At 39.2% G+C, this 26,249-nt stretch overlaps 2 long non-coding RNA genes across 2 annotated transcripts in view; one reads left to right on the top strand and one right to left on the bottom strand.

The window, feature by feature from the left end:
- Positions 1–26,249, top strand: part of LOC310893061 — a 97,054-nt gene that overhangs the window by 44,077 nt on the left and 26,728 nt on the right. The window lies entirely within an intron of this gene.
- Positions 23,466–26,249, bottom strand: part of LOC310893062 — a 74,845-nt gene continuing 72,061 nt past the window's right edge. The window contains exons 4-5 of the long non-coding RNA XR_014578676.1: positions 25,630–25,738; positions 23,466–24,724 (exon numbers count right to left, since the gene is read on the bottom strand). This is a non-coding gene — a long non-coding RNA (uncharacterized lncRNA). The remainder of the gene's footprint in view (positions 24,725–25,629; positions 25,739–26,249) is intronic.

Genomic DNA, 26,249 nt, shown 5'->3' on the forward strand with positions numbered 1-26,249 from the left:
ACTGCCTCTTAACTCTTAGCTTACACCACATTTATGCTGCCTGCAGGGTAAATCTACTCCAGAGGAAACTTCTCTTAAGGAGTATAAAATCTGCCAGTTGGAGACTTGAGGCCTCACAGCCAGGCCTTGGTCTTTGGTACCCCTTTTTTTTGCCAGTATATACACACTCAGGCTACAGTGCTCTACTGTGAGAAATGGGTTTGAGAAGTGTGATATGCAGATAGCTACACAAAGCTACCTTTTTCTTTGAATTGGAGGAAAAGGCATTGCTAAATTCTTTGAAAGAAGAGAAATGAGAGCTTTTCTTCATAAATCAGTTCTGAGCTGTGGATTCTTAGCTGGCAAAATACTTTTCCAAAGCTCACAGTGAGACATCTCAACTTGAGGATGATATTGGACTTAGTTGAGTTTTGTCATTAGTGTTTCTCACTTAACCATCTTCAGTTGTTCTTGGTGCCATTCAGATACTCCTCTTCTATTATGCAAGTGTCTTAGGTACCTAATACAATGTTAAACTCTGCTCTGGAGTCACTGCTAAAATTTAGAAACCACAATACCTGTCTCTGTCCTTTAATACATATAACCTTGTTGAAGTCTGACCCTGAGTAGGTCTCTTTGACCCGGAAGCAACTGCTTTTATAGAATCTGCCTCTCATTTGCACCTCTGGAGAAGAACAAGCGGTTCCTTTCTGGTTTGCTTCAAGGTTTATTCACTTTATTATCAATTCTCAAATGCCTGTGAGAAGATCATCTCAGTTATGGATTATGTGTCATGCTTAAAAAAGCACAATTTTTTTTTCTGACTTCTTCTCATGATTATATTCTCATTCTTAAAATGTACATATATTAAAAAGAATATGTTAGTGCTTACAGTACATGTGCTTTGAGTTATCTGTGCTTAACTTTATTCAGTTATGTTGTTCCCTCCTCTCTCACTACTCTTGACAGTCTTGACAGTACTTATGCTTGAAACCTGCTCCTGTAGAGTTAAGGGTTTTTTTTCCTCTCCTCTCCTCTCCTGTCCTCTCCTCTCCTGTCCTCTCCTGTCCTGTCCTCTCCTCTCCTGTCCTGTCCTCTCCTGTCCTGTCCTCTCCTCTCCTGTCCTCTCCTCTCCTGTCCTGTCCTGTCCTCTCCTCTCCTGTCCTGTCCTGTCCTGTCCTGTCCTGTCCTCTCCTCTCCTCTCCTCTCCTCTCCTCTCCTCTCCTCTCCTCTCCTCTCCTCTCCTCTCCTCTCCTCTCCTCTCCTCTCCTCTCCTCTCCTCTCCTCTCCTCTCCTCTCCTCTCCTCTCCTCTCCTCTCCTCTCCTCTCCTCTCCTCTCCTCTCCTCTCCTCTCCTCTCCCTCTCCTCTCCTCTCCCTCTCCTCTCCTCTCCCTCTCCTCTCCTCTCCCTCTCCTCTCCTCTTCCTCTCCTCTCCTCACTTCTCTTTCTTTCTCTTTTTCTCTTTCTTTTTCTCTTCTCTTCTCCCCTCTAATACCTACAACACTGTAAAACACTCATCATGAATTTGGGATGCCTTATTCTTGACCACTCTTGTCTATTCAGCCTGTAAGTCATTCCTGCTATTCCCTTTTTCCTATTCTTTGTACCTGTGAGCCATTTATTTCTTTTGATGAAAAGTTTTATTGATATTGTCTTGGTTAGATATCTGAGCTTTTTGAGTCTTGTTTTAGTGTTTTTAGTGTTTTGTACAGTAGTAATTGTATAGCACTTAAATATTTTAGGAACCAGAGAGATGATTAAAATAAATAAAATTGTGTGGTATGAAATGTTATCCTACTTTGTTTTTCTTCATATATTTTGGTTTACTTAATTAATAGCTCGCATTTTTTCAACTGATATTTGTTAGGTATATAGTGTAATAATAATTTCTGGATTTCTATACTGAATGTTCTTTCTTTTTATACAAATTATTGTATGACGCTTATTCCAACTAAGTTGATTATTTTTCCTGTCATTTATTTATTATAGTTCAATGTAACTGTGATTACAGTTCATAATGAGAACATGCTTATTGATCTTATTTTAATCCTTCAGTTTTATCTAAAATATAGAATTTTAAAAAGTGATTGTTTTCCCTTCTGCTACCAATGCTTATTGCCAAAGTCTTATCTAATGGAAATATTTCATCATCTTTTATGGAATTTTAGTCATTTAACATCAATTTAACAATTGCATTTCTGGACCTCATGCACAATTATGCAAGTGCCTTTAATATTCTGATAAAAAAGATCAACTGTTCAGGGGAATGTTGCATGAAGCTTAATAGAACCTGTCCACCTTTTGTCTGACTTGTTCTTTCAGATGAACTACAACGGTTGCTTGGATGATGATGATGTTAGTTATTAGATTAGAGCAACAACAAAAGAAAAATATTGAAAACCTGTGATTAGGTATATAATAAATGTTTTGAATCCAGTTGAACCTAACAGATATTTTACTTAACTAGAATGTAATTTATTGTATGATTATGACAAATGTGAAAGCTTTTTCATTATTATTATTTTCTTTATTTTTCCAACATATTAAAATACATAGTAGTTTTTGTGATTCAATATTCTTACTGCATATGCTACAGGACATTAGTGCAACAAAAATCATAAAGCCTCAGGGCCATCAAACAGGACTATAGGGGGCTGGGACGATTGGTGGAGGGAGCGGGAGTGCAGGTGGTGTTTTCGTCTATCCCTACGGGGGAAGGGAGAGGCACGGAGAGGACACGGAAAGCTCATGTGGTTAATAGGTGGCTCAGAGGCTGGTGCCAGCATAGAAATTTTGGGTTTTTTCACCATGGGGAGCTTTACTCGGCACCCGGCCTGATGGCCCCAGATGGGTCTCTATCTCCAAGGGGAAAACAGATCCTAGGCCAGGAGCTGGCGGGGCTCATAGAGAGAGCTTTAAACTAGGTAAGAAGGGGGACGGGGCTCAAACAAGGCTTGTTGGAGCTGTGCCGGGGGAAACAATGGCTAGGCCGGGGAAGAAGGCGATGGCCCAGCTGAAGTGCATCTACACTAATGCACGCAGCATGGGTAACAAACAGGAGGAGCTGGAAGCCATTGTGCAGCAGGCAGGCTACGACTTGGTTGCCATCACGGAGACGTGGTGGGACCGCTCCCACGACTGGAGTGCTGCAATGCCTGGCTATCGGCTCTTCAGGAGGGACAGGCAGCACAGAAGGGGTGGTGGCGTGGCTCTCTACATTAGAGAATCTTTTGATGTTGTGGAACTCCAGGCTGGGAATGATAAGGTTGAATCCCTGTGGGTTAGGATCCGTGGGAAGGCCGGCAAGGCTAGCATCCTGGTGGGGGTCTGCTATAGACCGCCGAACCAGGATGAGGAGACGGATGAGGAGTTTTATAGGCAACTGACAGAAGTTGCAAAATCGTCGGCGCTTGTCCTCGTGGGGGACTTCAACTTCCCGGACATATCCTGGAAACACAACACGGCACAGAGAAAGCAGTCTAGGAGGTTTCTGGAGAGCGTGGGAGATAGCTTCCTGACGCAGCTGGTCAGTGAACCTACCAGGGGTGGTGCCCCGCTAGACCTTCTCTTCACAAACAGAGAAGGACTGGTGGGAGATGTGGTGGTCGGAAGCTGTCTGGGGCAGAGTGACCACGAAATGGTAGAGTTCTCTATTCTTGGTGAGGCCAGGAAGGGGACCAGTAAAACTGCTGTCTTGGACTTCCGGAGGGCTGACTTTGAGCTGCTCAGGACGCTGGTTGGCCGAGTCCCTTGGGAGGCGGTTCTGAAGGGCAGAGGAGTCCAGGAAGGCTGGGCGCTCCTCAAGAAGGAAATCGTGATGGCACAGGAGCGGTCTGTCCCCACGTGCCCAAAGATGAGCCGGCGTGGAAGAAGACCGGCCTGGCTCAACAGAGAGTTGCGGCTGGAGCTTAGCAGAAAAAAGAGGGTTTATAATCTTTGGAAAAAAAGGCGGGCCACTGAGGAGGACTACAAGGATGTAGCGAGGCTGTGCAGGGAGAAAATTAGAAAGGCCAAAGCTCATCTGGAGCTCAATCTGGCTACTGCCGTTAAAGACAACAAAAAATCCTTTTACAAATACATCAACGCGAAACGGAGGACTAGGGAGAATCTCCATCCTTTACTGGATGTGAGGGGAAACCTAGTTACTAAGGATGAGGAAAAGGCTGAGGTGCTTAATGCCGCCTTTGCCTCAGTCTTTAGCGGCAATACCGGTTGTTCTCTGGATACCCAGTGCCCTGAGCTGGTGGAAGGGGATGGGGAGCAGGATGTGGCCTTCGCTATCCATGAGGAAATGGTTGGCGACCTGCTACGGAGCTTGGATGTGCGCAAGTCGATGGGGCCGGATGGGATCCACCCAAGGGTACTGAGAGAACTGGCGGAGGAGCTGGCCGAGCCGCTTTCCATCATTTATCGGCAGTCCTGGCTATCGGGGGAGGTCCCGGTTGACTGGCGGCTAGCCAATGTGACGCCCATCTATAAGAAGGGCCGGAGGGCAGACCCGGGGAACTATAGGCCTGTCAGTTTGACCTCAGTGCCGGGGAAGCTCATGGAGCAGATTGAGGGTCATCACGCGGCACTTGCAGGGCAAGCAGGCGATCAGGCCCAGTCAGCATGGGTTTATGAAAGGCAGGTCCTGCTTGACGAACCTGATCTCCTTCTATGACCAAGTGACGCGCTTGGTGGATGAGGGGAAGGCTGTGGACGTGGTCTACCTTGACCTCAGTAAGGCTTTTGACACCGTTCCCCACAACATTCTCCTCAAGAAACTGGTTGCTCGGGGCTTGGACTGGCGTACGCTTTGCTGGGTTAGAAACTGGCTGGATGGCCGGGCCCAGAGAGTTGTGGTGAATGGAGTCAAATCTGGTTGGAGGCCGGTCACTAGTGGAGTCCCCCAGGGCTCGGTACTGGGGCCGGTCCTCTTTAATATCTTTATCGATGATCTGGATGAGGGCGTCCAGTGCACCCTCAGTAAGTTTGCAGATGACACCAAGCTAAGTGCGTGTGTCGATCTGCTCGAGGGCAGGAAGGCTCTGCAGGAGGATCTGGATAGGCTGGAGCGATGGGCTGAGGTCAACTGCATGAAGTTCAACAAGGCCAAGTGCCGGGTCCTGCACCTGGGCTGCAACAACCCCAAGCAGAGCTACAGGCTGGGAGATGAGTGGCTGGAAAGCTGCCTGGCCGAGAAGGACCTGGGAGTATTGGTGGATAGTCGGCTGAATATGAGCCAGCAGTGTGCTCAGGTGGCCAAGAAGGCCAACAGCATCCTGGCCTGTATAAGAAGCAGTGTGGCCAGCAGGTCTAGGGAAGTGATTGTGCCCCTGTACTCGGCTCTGGTGAGGCCGCACCTCGAGTACTGTGTTCAGTTTTGGGCCCCTCGCTACAGGAAGGACATGGACGTGCTCGAGCGAGTCCAGAGAAGGGCGACCAAGCTGGTGAGGGGTCTGGAGAACAAGTCTTACGAGGAGCGGCTGAGGGAGCTGGGCTTGTTCAGCCTGGAGAAGAGGAGGCTCAGGGGCGACCTCGTCGCTCTCTATAGGTACCTGAAAAGAGGCTGTAGAGAGGTGGGGGTTGGTCTATTCTCCCACGTGCCTAGTGACAGGACGAGGGGGAATGGGCTAAAGTTGCGACAGGGGAGTTTTAGGTTGGATGTTAGGAAGTACTTCTTTACCGAACGGGTTATTAAGCATTGGAACGGGCTGCCCAGGGAGGTGGTGGAGTCACCATCCCTGGAGGTCTTTAAAAGACGTTTAGATGTAGAGCTTAGGGATATGGTTTAGTGGAGTACTTAGTGTTAGGTCGGAGGTTGGACTCGATGATCTTGAGGTCTCTTCCAACCTAGAGAAATCTGTGAATCTGTGAATCTGTGAATAAATATACATTAAATATACATAAAATATACAAACACATTCAGTATCATATCTAAGAATACAGACTTGAAATTCTGGCACCAAGGTTTGGTACAGTTCACCCTGTACAAAACAGGAACCACTACACATTATTTGAAGTCAATTAATTTGATTTTCATTTAAAAAGTACCCTGAATACCATCATAAAACATTTTTCATTTTACCCATTTTAATGGTTGAAAAACTGAGGTAGAATGTTACAGTAAACTTGTGTCAGCTACTGTCCCAAGAGAAGTGCCCAAAGGAGGTGAGCAACTGGTTTTGATAGTATATTTTCAGCATTGGAATTTCCATTCAAGAGCTCTACAGCTAGCTCAGCAGCATCTTCCAAGTTTCCAGTTTCCCATGATCCCTTTATTGGGCTTTTGCAAAGGCTTTTGTGAGACCAAAGGCCGTGTTTGTGAGAAATATTGATATCTGCAGGAGGATTTTTTGGTTGAATTACTTTCATGATTATTAATTCTGTTATTTAACAAGTATGTTCAGATGCACATAGGGAATTTGATCAGTAGCTTGTACTAAAAAGATTAAACATTCACCAATATTTTCATTTACTATTATTAATCATGCAGAATGTTAATCATACAATTATGATATGTAAAACTTTAAATGTCAATAAATAAAAATGTAATTTCAGTACTTTATTACATTATGAGGGTGAGGGCTGTGGGTGTCATGATTGTTATATAATTCTGCAGGGGACAGGGGGAAGTGAGGAGAGAAGCAGGTGAAGGTTGGAGAACCAGACAATTTGGCTGGAAGACCTTCACTCTGAAGTGTTGCTTTCTGGATTACCTCTACATTACACGTTGCTGAATTAGACTGTGAGCCAACAAATAGGCACACGCTTCCCTTCTTTTATCTTCAAAAACTGACTGAATTGCAGGTGTTTTCAGAAGTAAACATTCTCAGGGACCTTTTTATCATGAAAATGCTGAGACTTTGTTACTATTTTTTATTATTTTGTTCATTTTTCATATGCACCATGAGTGCTAAAAAATGTAGTATTACAGAAAAGAGTTATGAGAAAACTTATGAATTTGTTGAATATGTTAAATTGCCTTTTCCAGTTTTATTGAGTGCAATTGTGTACCGTCTTCCTCCATTTTGGGCACCTGTTACTGCCAAAGCATTTCTGTATGTATATATATATAAAATAAGGCCATATATAACGATTCATTACTGAATTATTGTGTAGTATAGGAGTGCAGAAACTTTGCATCTGTCAGTTCTGGCTGATTTTCAAAATCATGTGGAAGTGTCAAAAAAATGACTTGCCAGTCTGTGCTAGTGATTAAGGTTCCACTCAAACTCTTCAGTGATTTTTAAAAAGGTGTTTATCCTTGAAGGGTTATTTCTGTATGAATCTGTCTATCTCACACCTAGCATGTGAAAAGTTTACTGTCTAAATGAGAGATAAAATGATAGCTCCAATGACAGTAGCACAGCACTGTCCATTTTGTGGTTAGTTTGAAATCACATAGGGTGAAATACTGGGCCTATTGAAGTCAGTATGAATTTTGTCATAGATTTTCAACCTAAATTATTTTGTTAGATTAGCTGTATCTACAGGTGACTGGTATTATAACAGTTGGGTTCTTTTTCCTGGGACCAAGCTGTTCCCTGAGGGAACAATTCACATTTCCTAATAAGTGCCTAAATGATATGCCCAGGCTGGAATTCCTAAATTCTGTATAGGTCATGGAGAGAGAGGTGGGATCCATGGTCCTTTCAAGAGGGTGATTCAGAACATCTACATTAACCTCTTTTTTCAAAGTGCCCTTTGAAGAAACCTGTTTCTCTTCTTGTTTTTTGAACATACAGAGGGCCTGGGAAGATCACAAACCTCAGTTAGGTGCTGAGTTTAGACCATAGAAATAGTATGTACGGTCAGGACATTTTGTCTGTCTACTGGGGAATGTCACATCTGTGAAGAGGTGAGCAGGCATTTCATTACCCTTTCAGCTTGAAAGTAGGATTAGTGAATTTTCTCAGTAAAGGCTGAGAAATTCATTTCCCTGAGAGACAGAAAGACCTGGAAGAGCTAAATGAATGTTGGTATCTTCTTCTACACACCATTTCTTTACTTGGCAGTCTGAAGGAAGCCATGATATTAAGCTCAGTGTTATGCTTGGAATCAGAGCTGCTGGGGCTGGCAGGGCCTCTTATCCTATTGTGCATTGAAGACATTCTATTAAATACATTTTGGAGTATGCATTTAAAATAAAGACAGTTATACCAGTTACATAGTTATAACAGATGAGTGTTTACCTAGCCTACTACTGTCTAAGCAGACCTAACACAGTATATGATGACTAAGAGTTGCTGCACATACTAAGGTCCCTTCAACTAACTGTGTCCAGAGGCATTTAAAATCAGTATTCACATAAAGCATACATCTCTGCAAATGCAGTCGGTATGCTGTAGGAAGCATAGCCTCTTGGAAGTCAACAGTGGCTTTCAAACACTGACATTACGTAGTACATGTAGGAATTCTCCACAGATCACAGTTAAGAACGGCTTGTGGGGCTTAACATTGGGTAATCATATTTTAGTTGCAGAAAGGCAAGCAAAGCCATGAATCTTTTCTATCTTCTACATTCCTCTATGCTGGGCAAGAGTTATGTATTTACAAGAACAAGTAAATGTGGCGACACTGGGTAAAATCAAGCTTGCTCTGAATAACAGAATGGTCCTTCTCTTGAGCAGGACCAACACATTGTCTAGCAGGTTTAGATACTTGCATAATGAATCCTTCATGGGACTTGATCTTGAAGGTGTTGATTATCTCCTACATGTCAGGACTAACTCCCTTTTCCTGCTCAATAGAGGTTTGGGGGTTGTAGTTTCTTTTATATATATATTTATTTATTTATTATTACTAGTAAGGAATGTCTTTCCTGGATCTTCACTCTGATGGGAAGGAATGAGCTACATGTATCATCAAGATATAAAATCAAGAACATATGAGCTGAAAGAAATAAAGGATTTTGGCCATCGCTTGCTCCAAACCATGTTGACTCACATGGGTTGTGTCTGATTACTGTCTTTTTAGCTGCATGCATTTTGTTTCCTTGGGCTGTGTTCTGATTTCTAAAATCTGGTGTATCTTCTGCAGCACTTATTTCAGGGTTTTGTGGGAGAATGGTTTGGTCAGATTTATGCTGACATTCTTTCTCCATATATTAAATGGTATAAAATTAAATCAAGTAAAATCTTTTTTATTAGGACAATTTATTTATTTTTTTTTAATTATCTCACCTGTAGTGTAGACTTTAACCATGTTCTAGACACAAATACCAAAAATCATTCAAAGTCTCTGCTTACAATTTTCCTTTAGAAGATGTGCTGATTATACCTGACTTGTTTTTCTATGTCACTGCAAAGACAAAGCAAATGCTGATTAAAGCAATTAAAACTTTCCTTTGTTTGTGGAAAGAGATGTATTCAGATATGGCTTTTTTCTTTGTAGACATCTTAATAAGCACCAGCAGATTGAAATGAAATCTGTCATCAGTTATATTTTCTCTTAGAATAACTGTCTACTTCACATACATATTAAGGAAGATTTGTTACCGAAGCTTCCTTATATGTTTTCTATTTGTTGTTGTAAAATAGTAAATGTTGAAATAACACTAGATCTATCAAACTGATAATATAATGCAATACATCTGACAGCTGAAGAGAGGAAAAAATGTAATGACTTACTTATGTAGTATTTGGAGTACTGCATTTTTTTGTTGTTATGGTTTTCTTCAAAAACACAACTGTGCTGTTTGGGTGTCTGCCACCATGGAAGGATATAAAGCATTATTGTGGATGGAGAATTCAGCTTTACAGAATATAAATTAACTGCCGTGTAAATATAAACATCAATTAAGTTCTGTCACTTGTTAAATATTTATTTACTAAAATGATTTAAGCAGAAAGGCTTGCTGAGGAGAAAATTGTCTGCTTCTATCTATGCAGTGCTTGTTCGCCTTAGGAGCCTGCTTTGTTTCTATTGTTTCCTTATTTATAATCTCTTATGTGTGATTGCACAGGTTGCTATTTCAAGCAGCTGAAAATTTAAGGTGCATTTCTCACCAACGTTGAGCAGAATTAAGTGACTCCCATTAATACTAATGGAAATTAAACATAAATACCTTCTTGCATTAGTGGATAAGTGGACTCCCTTTTTCTAAGGTGATGCAGACTTCATCTGTGCAGCTGGAACACGGTTGTGCATAACAAGATCAGTGAAGTACTCAAATGCAGAGGGGAAAAATAAAACATCTGCAATGTATTTAGTCTTCTATTTTGATTATCTCATCACAATAAATTGTCAATAGCTTTAGAATAAACTCCCAATAGCTTGCAGAGGATGGTTAGGTTTACACAAACTCATGGGGAAACATTGTTAAGTTTACACTCCTGGCTAGAAGATATGTGAAGGGATAGTTATGACGCTCAGTGGTCCCCAATTCTTTCTCATATTAACATTATTCAAAAGTGGGTTTCTTTTCTCTTCTATTGTCATAAAATAAGAACATCAGAATAAAGTCTTATGAAATAGAAGTAACGGAACGAGTAATTTATATCTCAAAAATATCCACATAATCATTTTTATTTCCCAAAAGAATAATTCTCTTACCCTCATTTGATCTCTGTGTTATGCTGGATCCCATATTTATCTGACTCAGGCAAATGAGAATTATTTCAATGAAAACCTAGCTATTCTTAACAAATGGCTATAAAAATTCAGAAAAATCCTATTCCTGTTCCACAAATAAAGATTGACTGGAAGCAAATGTGGTCCCACAATTAAACCTTCTGGTTTATGGTTCAACTTTATTTCAGGCTGGGTTTAAACTATACAATGCTTCCATCTGTGGTATAAAAATGTTTGAGTTCAACTACACAGAAATAAGAAGACACTGGGAAGTTCAGAACAAGCATTAAAATATAATATCACATGTGCAGAAAACCATCTCTTTGGAGCCATGTAGAAATTTTAAAAGGCAAATCAAATTTCTTAAGATTTATTTGATTTCAATACTAGATTTTTACCTGTTCCTAGATTTACTTTCAGGAAGTCTTGTCAGATCTTCTTAAGCACAACTAATCGTCCACAGAGAACCAAATTGGTCAATACAAACCACACCAAAGACTCTAAAAAATCATTGTTAAAAGTGTCCAAGAGGTAGGTTCCTAATTGCCATAAATACTAATTCCCAAAAGTTCTTTTTGCATCCCTATCTAAATTTTCAATAATGATAGCAATCACACAAACCATTTCAAAATCCTAATCAAATGTCTTCTCAGTGCATTCATAAAATGAAATGCTGATGCAGCACATTCCATATAATTGAGATACACTTAAACTAGGAAGTCCGCTTAATCAGGATGTCTCCCTGGGAACAATTTAAGTCCAATGATAGTTAATGGCAATGACTACTGCTTAATGGGGATGGTAATTCTGCTTAATTGAGATTTCTTCCAGTGATGTAGTAGTTCATAGCTATACACTTTTAAATAACTGAGACTAATTTTGTTATGTTTTATGTTTTACTAAATGTATTTTAAGTAAATGTGATGAATTGCATGGAATAACATTTGAAAACTGTTAGTCTGATGCAAACAAGGTCTTATAGTATTTTAAAATCTATCTGTGGCAAAATACGCAAAGCAGGAGATATGCTAGAGAATATTACATCTGAAAACTGTTGTGTTAAAGAAAATGAAAAATTTGGCCTGTGTTTCTTTTCTGTGAAATTACTAGCATAGGTAGTCTTAGTGGTAGAGGGCTTCAGAGCTCAGTTTTTTATCTAGATTAGTGTCTTCTCAAGCTTCCACTGTCAAAAACTGGGGACCAAACAAGTGGGAAGTACAACCTAACAATAGGGCCATAAGAGTAAGCACAAAAAGCAGTAGATACTGCATATCCATCATGCACATATCACGAAGGGCAAGAGGAGAGATCCCTGGGGTGTCTTTATTAGTGTTATATAACAGTGTTATATATAGTGTTATAGTGTTATATAGTGTTGTATAACAAGATCTTCTCGTATATGAGAATTGGCATGGAAGAAAGCAGGAAGGAACATGTTTAACATATAGCTATTCAGTGAAGACTGGAGTGCAACAGAAAGGGGATCAACCACATGAAAAACAGAGAGGGTAAAAAAACCTCCAAGGTGGATGTGAAAGAGAGACAATGTAAGTGAGGAAGGGGGTCCAAATCCTACTCAAGACTACTCACATCTTTAACTATGTCTTGGAAAAGAAGAAGAATGCAATGTGGCCTTCATGGGTACCTAATCTAGCAGCTACATGGAACTGTTAATGAATTGCATATTTGATCTGTATGAATAGCCACATCATCTATGCTATGACATAAGTTCATTTTAAAAAGGTGGGCCAGATTATTATCATTGTACAAACAGCTGAGGAACAGAGCTGTAAATGTTTAAGAAGACTACTGTGCACACCAAAGATTTCTGGCAGTGGTATCCAGAGCAGTATTTGGGATGTGGAACCACATAGACTTTTGTTAGAGCAACTCAGCCATAGGACACATTTGTAAAACAAGGAAGTTCAGTAAAATTCTGAGCAGATTAGGTGAAGCAACAGGCTATTATTATGAAAAGGAAAGCTTAGGAGGACATAACATTGAACAAGGGCTTCTCTCTGGGGAGCAGCTAGACATCAACATTGCAGTAGGAGTTACTGATTTTGAAAAAGTCCTTTTTCTACAGTGGACAGTGGACTCTGTATGTTGATGAAACATTGCACAGATGTGACAGTTGATAAGTGTTTTCATCAGCTTTAAATTTAACTTGTGTAAACCTTTTAAAAGCATTTGAGTAAATGTAGTGCATTTGCGACATTAAGATTGTGTGGCTAAGGAAGTTATAATGCTGTCACATTTCACAACACTGTCTGCCTATAGCTCTGCAAATAGTGCTCAGTTCTCATCTTCAGCATCTTTTCCATCTCTTGCTCTATCCCATGCTGAAACTGCAGGTCATGCAAAATTTAGTGTGGTGGTTTTATGATGTGCAGAATAACAAAGAAACTACCTATGGTCTTTAAAGAAGTAAAACCAGGAACATGTTCCCTTCTTCTTTCTTTCTTCATGCTTAATAACACAATTCCTTCCACTGTTTCTTATTTGATAGCTGCAGCACAAATTCTAAGAAGTGGAATTTAAAATATGATACTCTGTCAAGCCTACAAAAATCCTGAATAATCTGTAGCAAATCTACAACTTCCGTATCATCAGCAGAGGAAGGTGGTTCAGACTTGTTGAACCCTAGTTATTATAGGCTTGAACAACTCCTGATATAGAAGAGAGATATGCATGATTATGCAGGCAAGCACAAGTTAAGTAAGGCTGACTCCTGCTCACTGCAAATCTAATTGACAATTTTGTTGCCCTTCTCTGACTATTTAAGAAGAGTAGTGAGGTCAATGGTAATGACATGTCTCATGGTTGGAAAATGCCACCCGCTTGGTTTCTTTTTACAAGGCATTGATTTCAAACTTCTAAACTCAGCTTTGTTACAAGGAAAGAAGATTTTAAAAAGCCTTGCTGAGTTAATTTTCTGCTTGTGAAAGGTGACTCTTACTGACAACTGCAGAGACTGGAATGCCCTGTTTTCACAGAGTAGGTGCTGTGTTCTTCCTTTCAGTATTATGATGGGAGTTCAGTGCCCTCTTCCTCATGTTTATCTATTTACTTCAACCTTGATCTTGGGGGGTTATTCCTAAACTAAGCATTTCTGCATCTTGGCTGATTCTGGAGACTTACAAATTAGGGTCCCAATTAATGACATTAACCAAGATGGTAACAGATTTTTCAACATTGCTCATTTTGAAGAAATAATGATATAATTTTATTGTTATTGTTGTGTGCATCATATTATGATTAACAAAAGCAAAGCAGAGACAGAAATAGGACAGAAGTGATACAGTAAAGCCTTCCATCTGTGTAAACAATTCTCAAAACTAACACACAAATAAATGAGTGTCCTCTTGTCCTACAAGCCAGGAAAGCTCCTTGAATTCATACAGTATAAAATACTGTTAAGTAAGAAAGACATTGAAACAGAAACAGTTTCTCTGGTGGGTGCCAAAAAATAGTAGCAACAAAATATGTCAGTTACTCTTCAGCCATTAACAACACTTTCTGGGGAATATTCATTAACTGATTTCTGTATACACTTAATATTTATTAAGAAGTTTACCACCATATGGCTTCAGATGAATAGTTTTTATTCCTAGTTTGCTGAAACTAGACACATGGTTAGGAGTGGCTTAAGAATATTTTGTTGGTATCTAGCAGACATGAAGAAGATAAAAGTTACAGTGTTAATTTTTCCCTAATTAGAATACACTAGCGAAAGAGATTAAACCTTGACATTTTAGTGGTTGTCCTAAACCCAAAATAACTGTGGAGCATAAAGAAATACGACAGCTTCAGAATACCTCTCCCACAGTAAGGTCTAACTGTGTTTGATTCCATGTACTGACACTTTGGATTCAGCTGGCACTCAAGTGAAATTTCTCTATTAAGAACTTCTTTTTCCACCACTGGCTTTTAGCAACCATATAGTGTAGTATTGCTCTTCAAAGAGCTTTAGACAGATTGTGAGCAGAGGTGATGAATCAGTATTGCTTCTAAAAGAGTATATTTTACACATATTTACCTATGTAGAACTGTTTCACTGAAGGTGACATTTAGCTCCAGACTGTACACCTACATTTAGGTGTGCAAAGATAGTTGGTTATGTGTAAGCAAAGTGTCTGTCAAAGCAGTTGATGAAATCTAGAAAGTGGTCAAAAGTAAAGGGTCAATTTGTTTGGCCAAACAGAAGTGTCTAGTATTATCTGAGATGCCTCAGAGTATCTGAGATGGACATATGTACTGTCAGATAAGGCACAGAACGTATAGAAAACATATACTCTCCTGGAGTGTCAGTTAGACACTGCACAAAGAAGTTAAGTAATTTTAAATAATACTAGACATTTCTGTTTTGGCAACAAAGTAGAGCCATTTTAAGGGGAGTTCTAGGCCTTTTGAGTAGTACTTCATTGCCTACAAGAAGAATTCGGACAAATGCCTCAAATAAAGACACCTACATTTAGACAGATAAATTGAAATGTACACTGTCTGTAGCTAAATTCCATGTTGGATGTCTGAAATTTAGCTAGAAATGCCTAATTCTCATGCACTGGATCTCACCCTTATGGTCTATGAGCAGTTTAGAACAGCTGCAGTTGAGCAAATACTTGCACTAGAAAAAAAGAGAAATGCAAGAAGAGAGACGGCCTTTCAGCTTTGCTCCTTGGTCATGGTATAAACTATAATTTTGACCTCTCCTAAGGACTTGCAGAAGTAAAACTTTTACTTTTTGTTTGCTCTCTGTATCACATTCAGTAATCCCATACTTCATCTGTAGTTGGTGGAAATGCTGTAGGTACTGCCAAAAATGATTCCTTTTGTAGATGGGCTGAGCTCTCACATGGTGAAGTCTGCCTCTCCCCATTTTATAATAAATATATATATATATATATATATTAATAGTATCCTTGCCTAACACCTTACAGTTCAGTGATAAGAGAATTCATCAAAGATGTGAGTGACTTGGAATCTAGGCTTCCTCTATCTTATTTCAAATAAGGAATTGGATCTTTCGGATGAGAGCATGAACTACTGTCTGGGACAGTGGATATGTAAATGTTCGGTACAAGTAGAACAACTTTGGTAAGTGATACCTAGAACAATGCATGCCAACCTGGGAAATCAAAGATTTGGATTCACTTCCCATTCTGCACATACAGTGGAATACAATCCAAGCTTGGGTTCGAATGTCATTACCTCCCTCTGATAGGGATTTGCACTAGACCTAGTCCTATAAAATAAGTCTGGATTGGTCAGCAAAGTGAGCAGGTCTGCGGGTTTTCTCACCATGACAGAGAGCTCAGTGACTTCCGCATGTGGGTAGTTATGTGTATGGTCAGCAGAAGAAATTTAGGCAGAATGGGAAAGGTGTATGTCATACAGAAAACCTGTTCATGGACTGCTGACACCCCAGCTCTCCTTCAGGGCTAGAAGCAATAAAGACTCATCAATACAGCACGGAGACTGGACTAATGATACCCTGTTTGGAGAACCCTGCCTTGCCCTCCAATAGGAAGATTTTGTTCTCACCAAATCTTTGGGTCCTTCCAGAATAAGCTGTCACATGGGCAAGAATTTGGGGATCTATACATCAGGATTAGTTACCAAACCTTGGATATGGTTTAAATACCAAGGTTGCAGGGAGATAAACACAGGTGTTTTAACAGTGCACTAATTCCCTACTGAATCACTTCTCTCTACCCTGTGCCTTTTGGAGCACATTTGTAGGTGCTAAGAAATTTATATTAATAAACATACTTGCAAAATTTCCTGAATAAAGCACTTCACATCTTGCTTTCAGTAAACAGAGGTGCTTATCTGCACAGCCATGGGGAAAGAACTGTGACTCAGAAGAACAGATTCCTTTGGACCCCTGTTTTTGATACAGTTTTTTACAGTTCAAACAAACATTCCCAGTTCACAACCAGTAAAACACTAAGAAGACACAGCAGCTTTTCTACCTGTTCCCAGTTAGTCCCACCCTGGCACCGTAATTTGTCTACTTCCACTGAATGAGAAATCTAACTTTATTTTAGCATTGTTGAAAAAATAACAAATGATAGACAAGGTTTCATTGTAATGCTTAACACTGATGAAGATGGTCTCCTGTGGGTATTGGACAAATTAACAAATGTTTAATCGAAAGACAGAGAGAATGTATACATGCCCATAAGCATCTAGGAAAACATAGGTGCCTTCAGGGTTATGTGCCAGGTGAGGAGGGGCTACCCTATTATTCTATAGCATAATTGAATGCTTATTTTATATCTGCAGCTCTGCCAACTCTTCTTGTACTTAAAACCCCAGCCCTGAGTTCATCTGTATATGCTCAGATTTCATTTTAAACAGTAAAAGGAAGTTTCTAGCATCACAATTGAAAGGAAAGCTTGAAATCAAGAACTATAAAGACCCAAAACAAAAAAAAGAGATAGAATTAAATTGTGTGTGTGTGTATGTACATTGTTTATAAATGTAAATATACTTACACATGCACACGTACTTTTAACTAACTGGTTATTAACATGATCTTGGTTTTCTTTACGGTTTAGCTCATGATCTTTTAGAGTATGTATTGGTAAACCTGTGTCTATCAATTTCTGGTACAGAGTTATAAATGTAGATATCGCTGGTTGATTAATGTACTTCAACATATATAATAATTAAACATTACCTTAAATCATTCTCCAAACTGCAAATCCCTAATGGGATAGAGAGATATGGTTTTGATTTTACTAATGTGAACATCAAAACCTGTAGGATTGCCTGTATTATAAAAAGAAACTAAAGTCTCCTCGTTGGAATCTCTAAGAACCTCATTGAACTTCAGCAAATAAAACCTAGGCTGTGCATTTACTAAAATGAAAAATATATAGTCTACACACATTATTTTATTGTTTAAATGGTTCTCATTCATGTTTCATTTCAATAATATTTCCCCAGCTTGTAAAGCTTATGTTACATTGAGCTCCTCTTTAAATTCACAATGCATAAAACTGCCAGGTGGCCTAATAACAGAGCGCATTAACAGATTGAACTATAAATCAGATGGTTGTGTTCACATACTGTAAAAACACCACCATTTTCTTTCAGATCTGAGTTTGTACACAGATTCCTCAGAGAGCATGATTGCTCTCAAATATTAAAAAAGCCCATATAGCTAAACTTTAACATTAAGATTGATTTTATATTTGAAACATAAAATTGTTCTCTTCAATGCTACCAGAAAATGGAAAATGTGCACAAAATATGATTTAGTGCTATACTAAATAGCATACTAAATGATACTCCCATGTCAAAACCATACTGTGACAGAAATGAAAAAAAAAAAAAAAGGAAAAAAAAGGAAAGAATTTGAATGAATACTCATAATCTGTTTTTACTGATTTCACAGTAAGAATATGACTCCAAACTAAAAGTACAACTCTCAGCCTTTGTTACTATGTGAAAAATACCTGACCTAGAAGAACTGAACCCCTTGAAAAAGCATCGACAACAATCATAGATTAAGACCATTCCTGAGAGGGGTATATGAAAATAGTTTCTGATTAATGCATTCTCTGATATCCTAAAATAAACTCTTGAGTAAGCTTCATTTTTATTTTCCCTACTAAACATAGTGAATATATTTTCATGGGACTAGAAACAGAAAGGGTTTCTGAAATACTATTCTCCTTACACACCAAAAATCTTATTCTACCATTCTACCAGTAAGTGAGGAACACTGACGAACTCTGAAAAAGATAAAATTTTATTTCAGAAACCTTTAGTAATAAGTTTTATCTGTATAGGAATAGGACATTATCTGTATATTTGTATATATACATATCTTCTTTCCACATTTGTATATATATTTTTAAACAGAAATGATATTTTCCTGATATTTTTTATGTTTGGAGGAGACAAATGGATGATAAGAAACAGTTTAGGTACATAAAATCATAGGATAGTTCATATACAAAGGGAGCTAAGGAAGTCGTTTAGTCCAATCTTCTGCTCAAAACAACTTCAGCTTCAGTGAGCTCAAACCAGTTTACTCAGGTCTTTATGCAGTTTGGTTGGCTTCAAGATACTGGATTCTTCTACTACCATTTCTCATCATTTACTGTTATTATTATTATTACTATGATACATTAGTTACTAAATGATTCACATTTATGTGCCAGCCATGTGAGATACCTCTTTCAAGAGAAAATATTTAGAAAAATATAGAAACCACAGTCTCATTCAGTAAAAGAAAATTATTTTCAAGTGAGTAAAACCTATAAATCTATACCCCAGAGAATCTCATGAAGCAGAAATTTGTCAGAAGTAGGGCACCAGAAAATAAATAATGACCATTCAAATAGTGATGAAATAGCTGCTCAGGATGTTAAGAAAGAGTCCAACATTTTCCTCTATGTAGAGGGACTATCTTTCCACATGCCTGGATAAGACATAGCAAAGACCGAGTACAAATGAAAAAAAAAAAAAGTTAATAATGTTGGTGTGGTTTTTAGAGAAGTAGTTTCTATAGATTTTTAATGTTTAGTTTTTTGTGTGTGATCTCTGGGTCAAAGACTATTGATAAAATTTTAAAAACACTCAAACTACTTAATATTTTCATTTTTGAAAGCACTAAATATCCCAGATTCTATGCTTTTTCAATGTTACCTTAGAAGTTATAGCTTTTTTGTTTGGTTTTTTTTGTTTGTTTGTTTGTTTTGTTTGTTTGTTTGTTTGTTTGTTTGTTTGTTTTGGGGGGGGTGGCTTTCAGGACAGAGAATGGCATGAAAAATAAGACAGGAAATTGTTTGGAAATATCTGATAAGTTTGGTCCGTATTTGAAGAGTATCCAGTGCTATATATTTTTACAACCCCTGAAATGCTGCCTCAAATTATTTTTAAGTTTTTCAGAAGATGTTTCTCTTCAGAATATTTGTATCCTTCTGATGTTTTCCACAATGTATAAAAGTGCATTGCCATGATAAAGGTCGAATCAACCCCCAAAACTAACAGCATTAAACAAAGTTGAAACTCCTTTATTTGTGCTTCTATGTAAAAGATTATTCTAGACAAAATGAAGTTTATATTTTTTCACCCTTGTGTCAGGTCAGAGCTGGGATCCATGTCACCTCACCTGAAACACCTAAAGAATATTTTCTCAAGATAGATTTACACAATCAAATAACTGATCTTCATAGTTCACTCTTGGGTCTCAGTTCCCTGGATATTTACTTTAGTTCACTTCTGAATATGTTTTTTGTTCACCATCTAGTTCTTTCCAAACTAAAACTGGAATACTTTTAGAGATAGTTTTTGATGGGATTGATCCCGAAAGATAGGCAAGACAAGACTGAGCCAGGCTTGGCTCTCTTTGCCATGTAGAGTTCCACAGCTATTCCTGAAACACTACCTTACACCCTTCTTCCAGGCCTCAAGGTATGAAATGGAGCCTGAGTTTTGTGTTATAAACACATCACGTGGTAACCTGCAACACAGGTTTCATATTGTTTCAAACTTTCTGAAATAGATAAAACAAAAGAGACAGATAATGTTTTAGGTTCACAGGAGAAACACACAAGGATAAGGGTCACTCATTACCGAGCACAATGTTTTGTGGATGGAGACAAGCTGCTTCAGATGAGTCAGTTTGAGCAGTGTAAAATGAAACCTATTGTGCCACTTGGCCTCAATAAATAAGTTTGCTAATAGATTCCTTGGGATTGGACATGGTCATTGTTAGGAATATGTGTAGTACTGGTCTAAGTTAGTGACTCTGGCTTTCCTTTTACTCAGTGGACCATATGCTGACTAGCTGAGACTAGTGGAGATTTAGGGCAGCCCAACTACGGCTGGGCATGCAGGGCCCCCTACTCGGTTCTGCCAGCAGCACTAAGAGGCAGGAGCCCTGGGAACAGGGAGCATATGGAGGAGCTCCGAGGCCCCTTGGTCCCCAGCCCTGCTCCTCCAGCCCTGACCCTCCCTCTCTAAGGGACCACTCACCCTCACCTGGGGTCCTGACCACCCCCAGCACGGGGGCCATCTCTCCCTAACCACTCCTCGCTCCCAAAACTCTGTTGCCTCCTTCATCCTGGTGCACATGGGGAGGTCCTGTGTACCTCGCCCTGCCACAGGCAGGACCCCTGCCCATGGCCTTCTCCAAACTGGGTGTCTCCCTAGCCCTGACATGGCTGCAAGGAGCCCCATGAGGGTTCCAGACTCAGGGAGAGCCTCCCGGATGCATGCCCTGTGGGGAGCCAGTCTTTCTGTGCTTACCGTCCTTAAAGATCATGGAACAGATCCTTCTGGAAGTAATGCCAGAACACATGCAAGACAAGGAGGTGATCCAAGACAGCTAGCACAGCTTCACCAATGGCAAATCATGCCTGACTGATCTAGTGGCCTCCTGTGATGGAGCGACTGCATCAATTGGCAAGAGAAGACCAACAGTTGGCATCTACCTGGATTTCTGCAAGGCCTTTGACACAGTCCCACATGGCATCCTGATCTCCTAATTGGAGAAATATGGTTTTGATGGGTGGACCATTTGGTGGGTAAGGAATTGGCTTGAAGGTCACACCCAGAGAGTGGCAGTCAATGCCTCTACGTCCAGGTGGAGGACTTTGAAAAGTGGTGTCCCTCAGGAGTCTGTCCTGGGACTGGTACTGTTCAATATCTTTATCAACAACATAGACAGTGGGATTTAGTGCAGCCTCAGCAAATTTTCAGATGACGCTAAACTGAGTGGCACAGTTGATACAACAGAACGAAGGGATGCCATCCAAAGGGACCTGGACAAGCTTGAGAATTGGGTCCACATGAACCTAACGAGGTTCAACAAGGCCAAGTGCAAGGTGCTACACCTGCGTTGGGGCAATCCCAGACATGAGTACAGACTGGGAGAAGAATTCATTGAGAGCAGCCCTGCTGAGAAGGACTTGGAGTTCTGGTGGACAAAAGGCTTGACAGGAGCCGGCAGTGCCTGCTTGCAACCCAGAAGGCCAACTACATCCTGGGCTGCATCAACAAAGGAGTGGCCAGCAGGTCAACGGAGGTGATTGTCCCCCTCTACTCTGTCCTTGTGGTGCCCCACTTGGAGTATTGCATCCAGGTCCGGGGCCCCCAGCACAAGAAAGATGTGGACCTGTTACAGTGGGTCCGGAGGTGGGCCGTGAAGATGATCAGGGGGCTGGAGTACCTCTCCTATGAAGAAAGGCTGAGAAAGTTGGGGATGTTCAGCCTGAAGAAGAGAAGGCTCAGGGCAACCTTCTTGCAGCTTTTCAATGCTTAAAGCGGGCGTATAATAAAGATGGAGAGCAACATTTTGCTTTGGCAGAAAATGGCAGGACAAGGGAGAATGGCTTCAAACTAAATGAGGGGAGATTTAGATCAGATGTTAGGAGGAATTCTTCACTGAGAGGGCTCTGAGGCACTGGAACAGGTTTCCTGGAGAAGCTGTGGATACCCCATCCTTGGAGCTATTCGAGACTAGGTTGGACGAGGCCCTGAGCAACCTGATCTAGCGGGTGGCATCCCCAGCCATGGCAGGGGGATTGGAACTAGATGATATTTAAGGTCCCTTCCAACCCAAGCTGTTCTATGGTTCTATGACTCTATGACTTAGGCAATTAAACTATAAATTCCCAAGGTGGATGAGATCAATCTCATCATCAGTGTAAATCATGAAAATATAAGGAGCATGCACGTCATTGTATATGAGAAGAACTTTGGGAATGAAAAAATATATTTACCATTTAAAGAATTATGTAAGTAGTAAAAAGGAGAATGACTTAGGAGCAACAAGTGGGAAATAAGAGATGCAGTAAAGCACAGAATTTCTTGTTTGGGGACTGTTCTTTCACCAAGCTGTTGATTTTCACTCTCTAAACCCAGAAGCTTTATTTAATTTAGAAGTTCTTCCAGTTCTAGTCTCCAGTGTCTTCCTCTATCTAGTTAAGGGCATTTTTATACAAACATTAGATTTTAAATAAGCATCTCCTAATCCACTGTGCTGGCCCAGCTCACAGAGGCACAGGCTCTGTCACAGTGTTTCCTTTTTTCTGACTGATGGGGAAAATGATTAGGGAGCGAGGGTGTGTGTTTATACTATGGATAAACTAAGGTAACACACTAATGCAGAGAAAAGTCATGAAAAAAAATCAACTGTTTTTGTCCAACAGACGCAATCCTACAAAGGAGAAACCAGGAGCTGAAGCAATCTTATTAAATGATCCTAATACAACCACCAATCTGTGAGTTTTGAGTCACGGTTTGTATAGCTACCCCATAGATGCACACCTGCCTGGCAAAGGATTGCAGTTTAAATACTTTTACTCTCACAAGGTCAATTGTGGTTACTGCTCTTGCTGGGACCCTGAAGCATGGGTTGGAACTGCACAAATGAATCAGGTCTCTAATATGAAGTCTTCAGCTCTTTACCATCTGTCTGTATATTGTTTTTGTCTCTCTTTTGGTTTTTAAATATAGAACATTCCCATATAGAAGAAATCAAGGTAAAAAAAAATCCTAGTGTTAGAAGTGGACATTAAAATGAATATATGATAACCTCAGGGTGGTAATATATCCACCGCTGTTACAACTCTTTTTTTTTTCCATTCTTATAACATTTCACACACTTGTTGTTTCTCATTATGATGTGGGAAAACTTTTAGATCCAAAGGTATCTTAAAACATACAGCAGCTGATATTTACAGTTACAAGTGTTGTGAATTGATGCCCTTTAGCACTGCACAACAAGAAAATTAAATAATGATGATCATAAGAAAACTTCGAACAGGGAAACACAGAGGAAAGAAGTTCAATTAATGACTATAGTTTCCAGTTGCTCAAACCTTTATAGAAATTTGCTTCTTTATCTTAATTTCCATTTCCACAGTAAGTATAGGTATTTATCTCAACATACATAACTCGGGAAATTATTTAAAATCAATTTTATATGAATAATCAAAATAACCAGAATCCTCAGAATATGTTGCTGGATAACCATGACATTCAAATGGTAGCTGATGTCCACACATTGTTCTAGGGGAAATATTAACTTTCTGATGTTATTCTGTTCTTAGCACATCTATCTCTCCTTTCAATCTCCCAAAGTCCCTGACCTTTCTTTTATTATCCCTACTTTTCTCTACAGAGCCTGCACTTATTTCTTGATTAAAACAGCTAGGACTGGAGCACACAAGATTTAGAAAATTCCAGTCATAATGGGTATGATGAGTTTGTTGTTTTTCTAAACAAACAAAACATCCATGCAAAAATTAGATTCTAATGATGACACGCTGGGTGTCACAAACAAACAAACAAACAAAATAATGATAATAATAATAATTATAAAACCCACTGTTTTCACACTGGCGATGCCTGTGTGTTGGTTGTTTTTTTTTGTTGTTGTTTCTTTTGCTTAGTGTTTTCAACTAATGCATTTTTGATGTCTAACATTCAATGCAAGTATTTATTCAGCTTCATTTAATTTCTTATTATGTCCCACTCTTTTGTCAATAGTGCATTTGGAAAGCATATTTTCAATGCTCTACACAATAGGATTCTTATTGCTGCAGTCTTGACAGGAATTGGGATATTGATGCCAATTGTAGGTATTGATCTAAATTTGTTTCTTGCCCACACGGAGCCATACAGGCTGTATACAGGATGTTGGTAATAGTGTTATCTTATGCTATACAGTTCTGGGCCAGAATGAGGCTTTTAGTTATTGAACCATAGATCTAATGATCTAGAGCTTATGATGGATTATTATTATTTAATTATTTGTAATTGATATTCATGATTTGCTCTCAAGGAACAATTCAGATTAGGTGTCCCTGCTCGAGCATGGGGTTGGATGGGAGATCCCTTCCAACCTCAATGATTCTGTGATTCTGTGATATAGAGATGTACTCTGATTTGTAGTCAATAAGTCAAATAAGTATGTTTAGGCAATAAATATCCCATTCTTAAGTAAACATTGAAAACAGCTTAGATATATGATGAGAATCATGTCTTGGAATAGTTTCCTCCTTCTGATTATGGGACAAGTGACAGGTAACCAGATCAGATGAACACATTTAAATCTTAGGTGCCTAAGTTAGATAGATAAAACCCACTGAAGTCCCTGGTTTGTATTTCTGTAGCAATGACATGGTGCAGTTCTGATCATTTCTTGGGGCTTCTAGACCTCCTGCAATATAATTAAACAGAATTCAACAGATAAACAAAATAAATGGTAAGATAAAAACAATGACATGACTTTTGAAAGACCAGGTGGAAGGAATAGGCAGTAGTTGAGGCATGAAATAAAATATCCTGGACACATCTTTTCTTTGTCTTTTTACCTCTGGGTGAGACCCTTTTAGTAATAACATTGGAATTTGACTTTCATTCTGGCTCTTTATCAAAGAGTACAATGGCATAAATCTTCTTAGTTTTCCCTTGGACTGTGATTAAAAAAAAAAAAAAAAAAAAAAAGAGTTATTATTTTACATCTGTTTGTCTTTTTCCTGGAAGAGTTTCTTTTATAGAATCATAGAATGCTTTGGGTTGGAAGGGACCTTTAAAGACCACTTACTCCAATCCCCCCAGCAGAGACATCTTTCATTAGACCAGGGTGCTTAAAGCCCCATCCAATCTGAAACATTAAGATAGTGCATCCTGTCTAGTGCTCCATTACAGTATTTGGTAGGATTAGCTTCGGACAGTGTTTAATCTCAAACAGATGAAAAACTGGCACAGATGGCTTTTTGCACCACTGACAGGCAACTTAAGGTTCTTGGTTTTGATTTTTTTTTCCAGTTGTGCATTCCAGTGGGAATGTCTTCATTATTTTTGGGCAGCACATTGTTAATGGCATGTTTGTTTTTTTGTTTGTTTGTTTTTGGTTGTTGTTGTTGTTGTCTTTTGTTTTGTTTGTTTGTTTCAGCATACACTTAGTTACCTTTATTGTGTTTACATGGTTTTCTAGGTTTGAAATTTTTCTATATATTATCATATTAATAGTGGAATCTATGATATTCTGCATGAAGCCTAGTTTCTCATGGTTGAAGTAGAGATTTCAGACTACTATGAAAATGCCATACTAATACTCACTGCATTAGCTTTGATCCAGTAGAGTTTTATACATGATTCTTGCATCACTGCTTCAGCTTGGTGTCTTTCAAGAAGGGAGATGCTAAACTGATGAGTATTTTGAATATTCCTAGGGACAGGTGTTAAAAAAGACAGACTGTCATAGTTTGTTTTTGTTTGTTAACATTTCTTTTTAATTTCTAATAAGCTCTGTTATGATGATTAATAAATTGGCTCCAATGCAAAAGTCTGTAAGAAATTGCTGAATGTATGATAACAACCATTATGACGCACACTGTATCATATCACCCTATTTCTTTCTTTCAAAAGCAATATAGGATGTAACAAAATACAGTCCCTATTTAAAGGTCAATGCAGTAGAAAGTCACTGGAGTCAGACTGGAAAAACTGCACGAGCCAACCTGGCTGAACTTGTTTTGTCTGAATGCTAATCAAATCTGTATCTTCATATAAACTTCTGTGCTTGCTTAGCCTTGTTTTAAAAACAACACCTTCTAGCAGTTGGGATCAGGTCCAATTTTACACAGTTTAAGGTTGAACTATATAAATATTATTTAGCATTAAGATGAAAAGTAGAATTACACTTGTAACACTGAACATATTTATCCCAAAATATTACT

The sequence above is a fragment of the Anser anser genome (assembly GCF_964211835.1).
Source record: "Anser anser genome assembly, chromosome: 1".
NCBI classification, from domain to species: Eukaryota; Metazoa; Chordata; class Aves; order Anseriformes; family Anatidae; genus Anser; species Anser anser.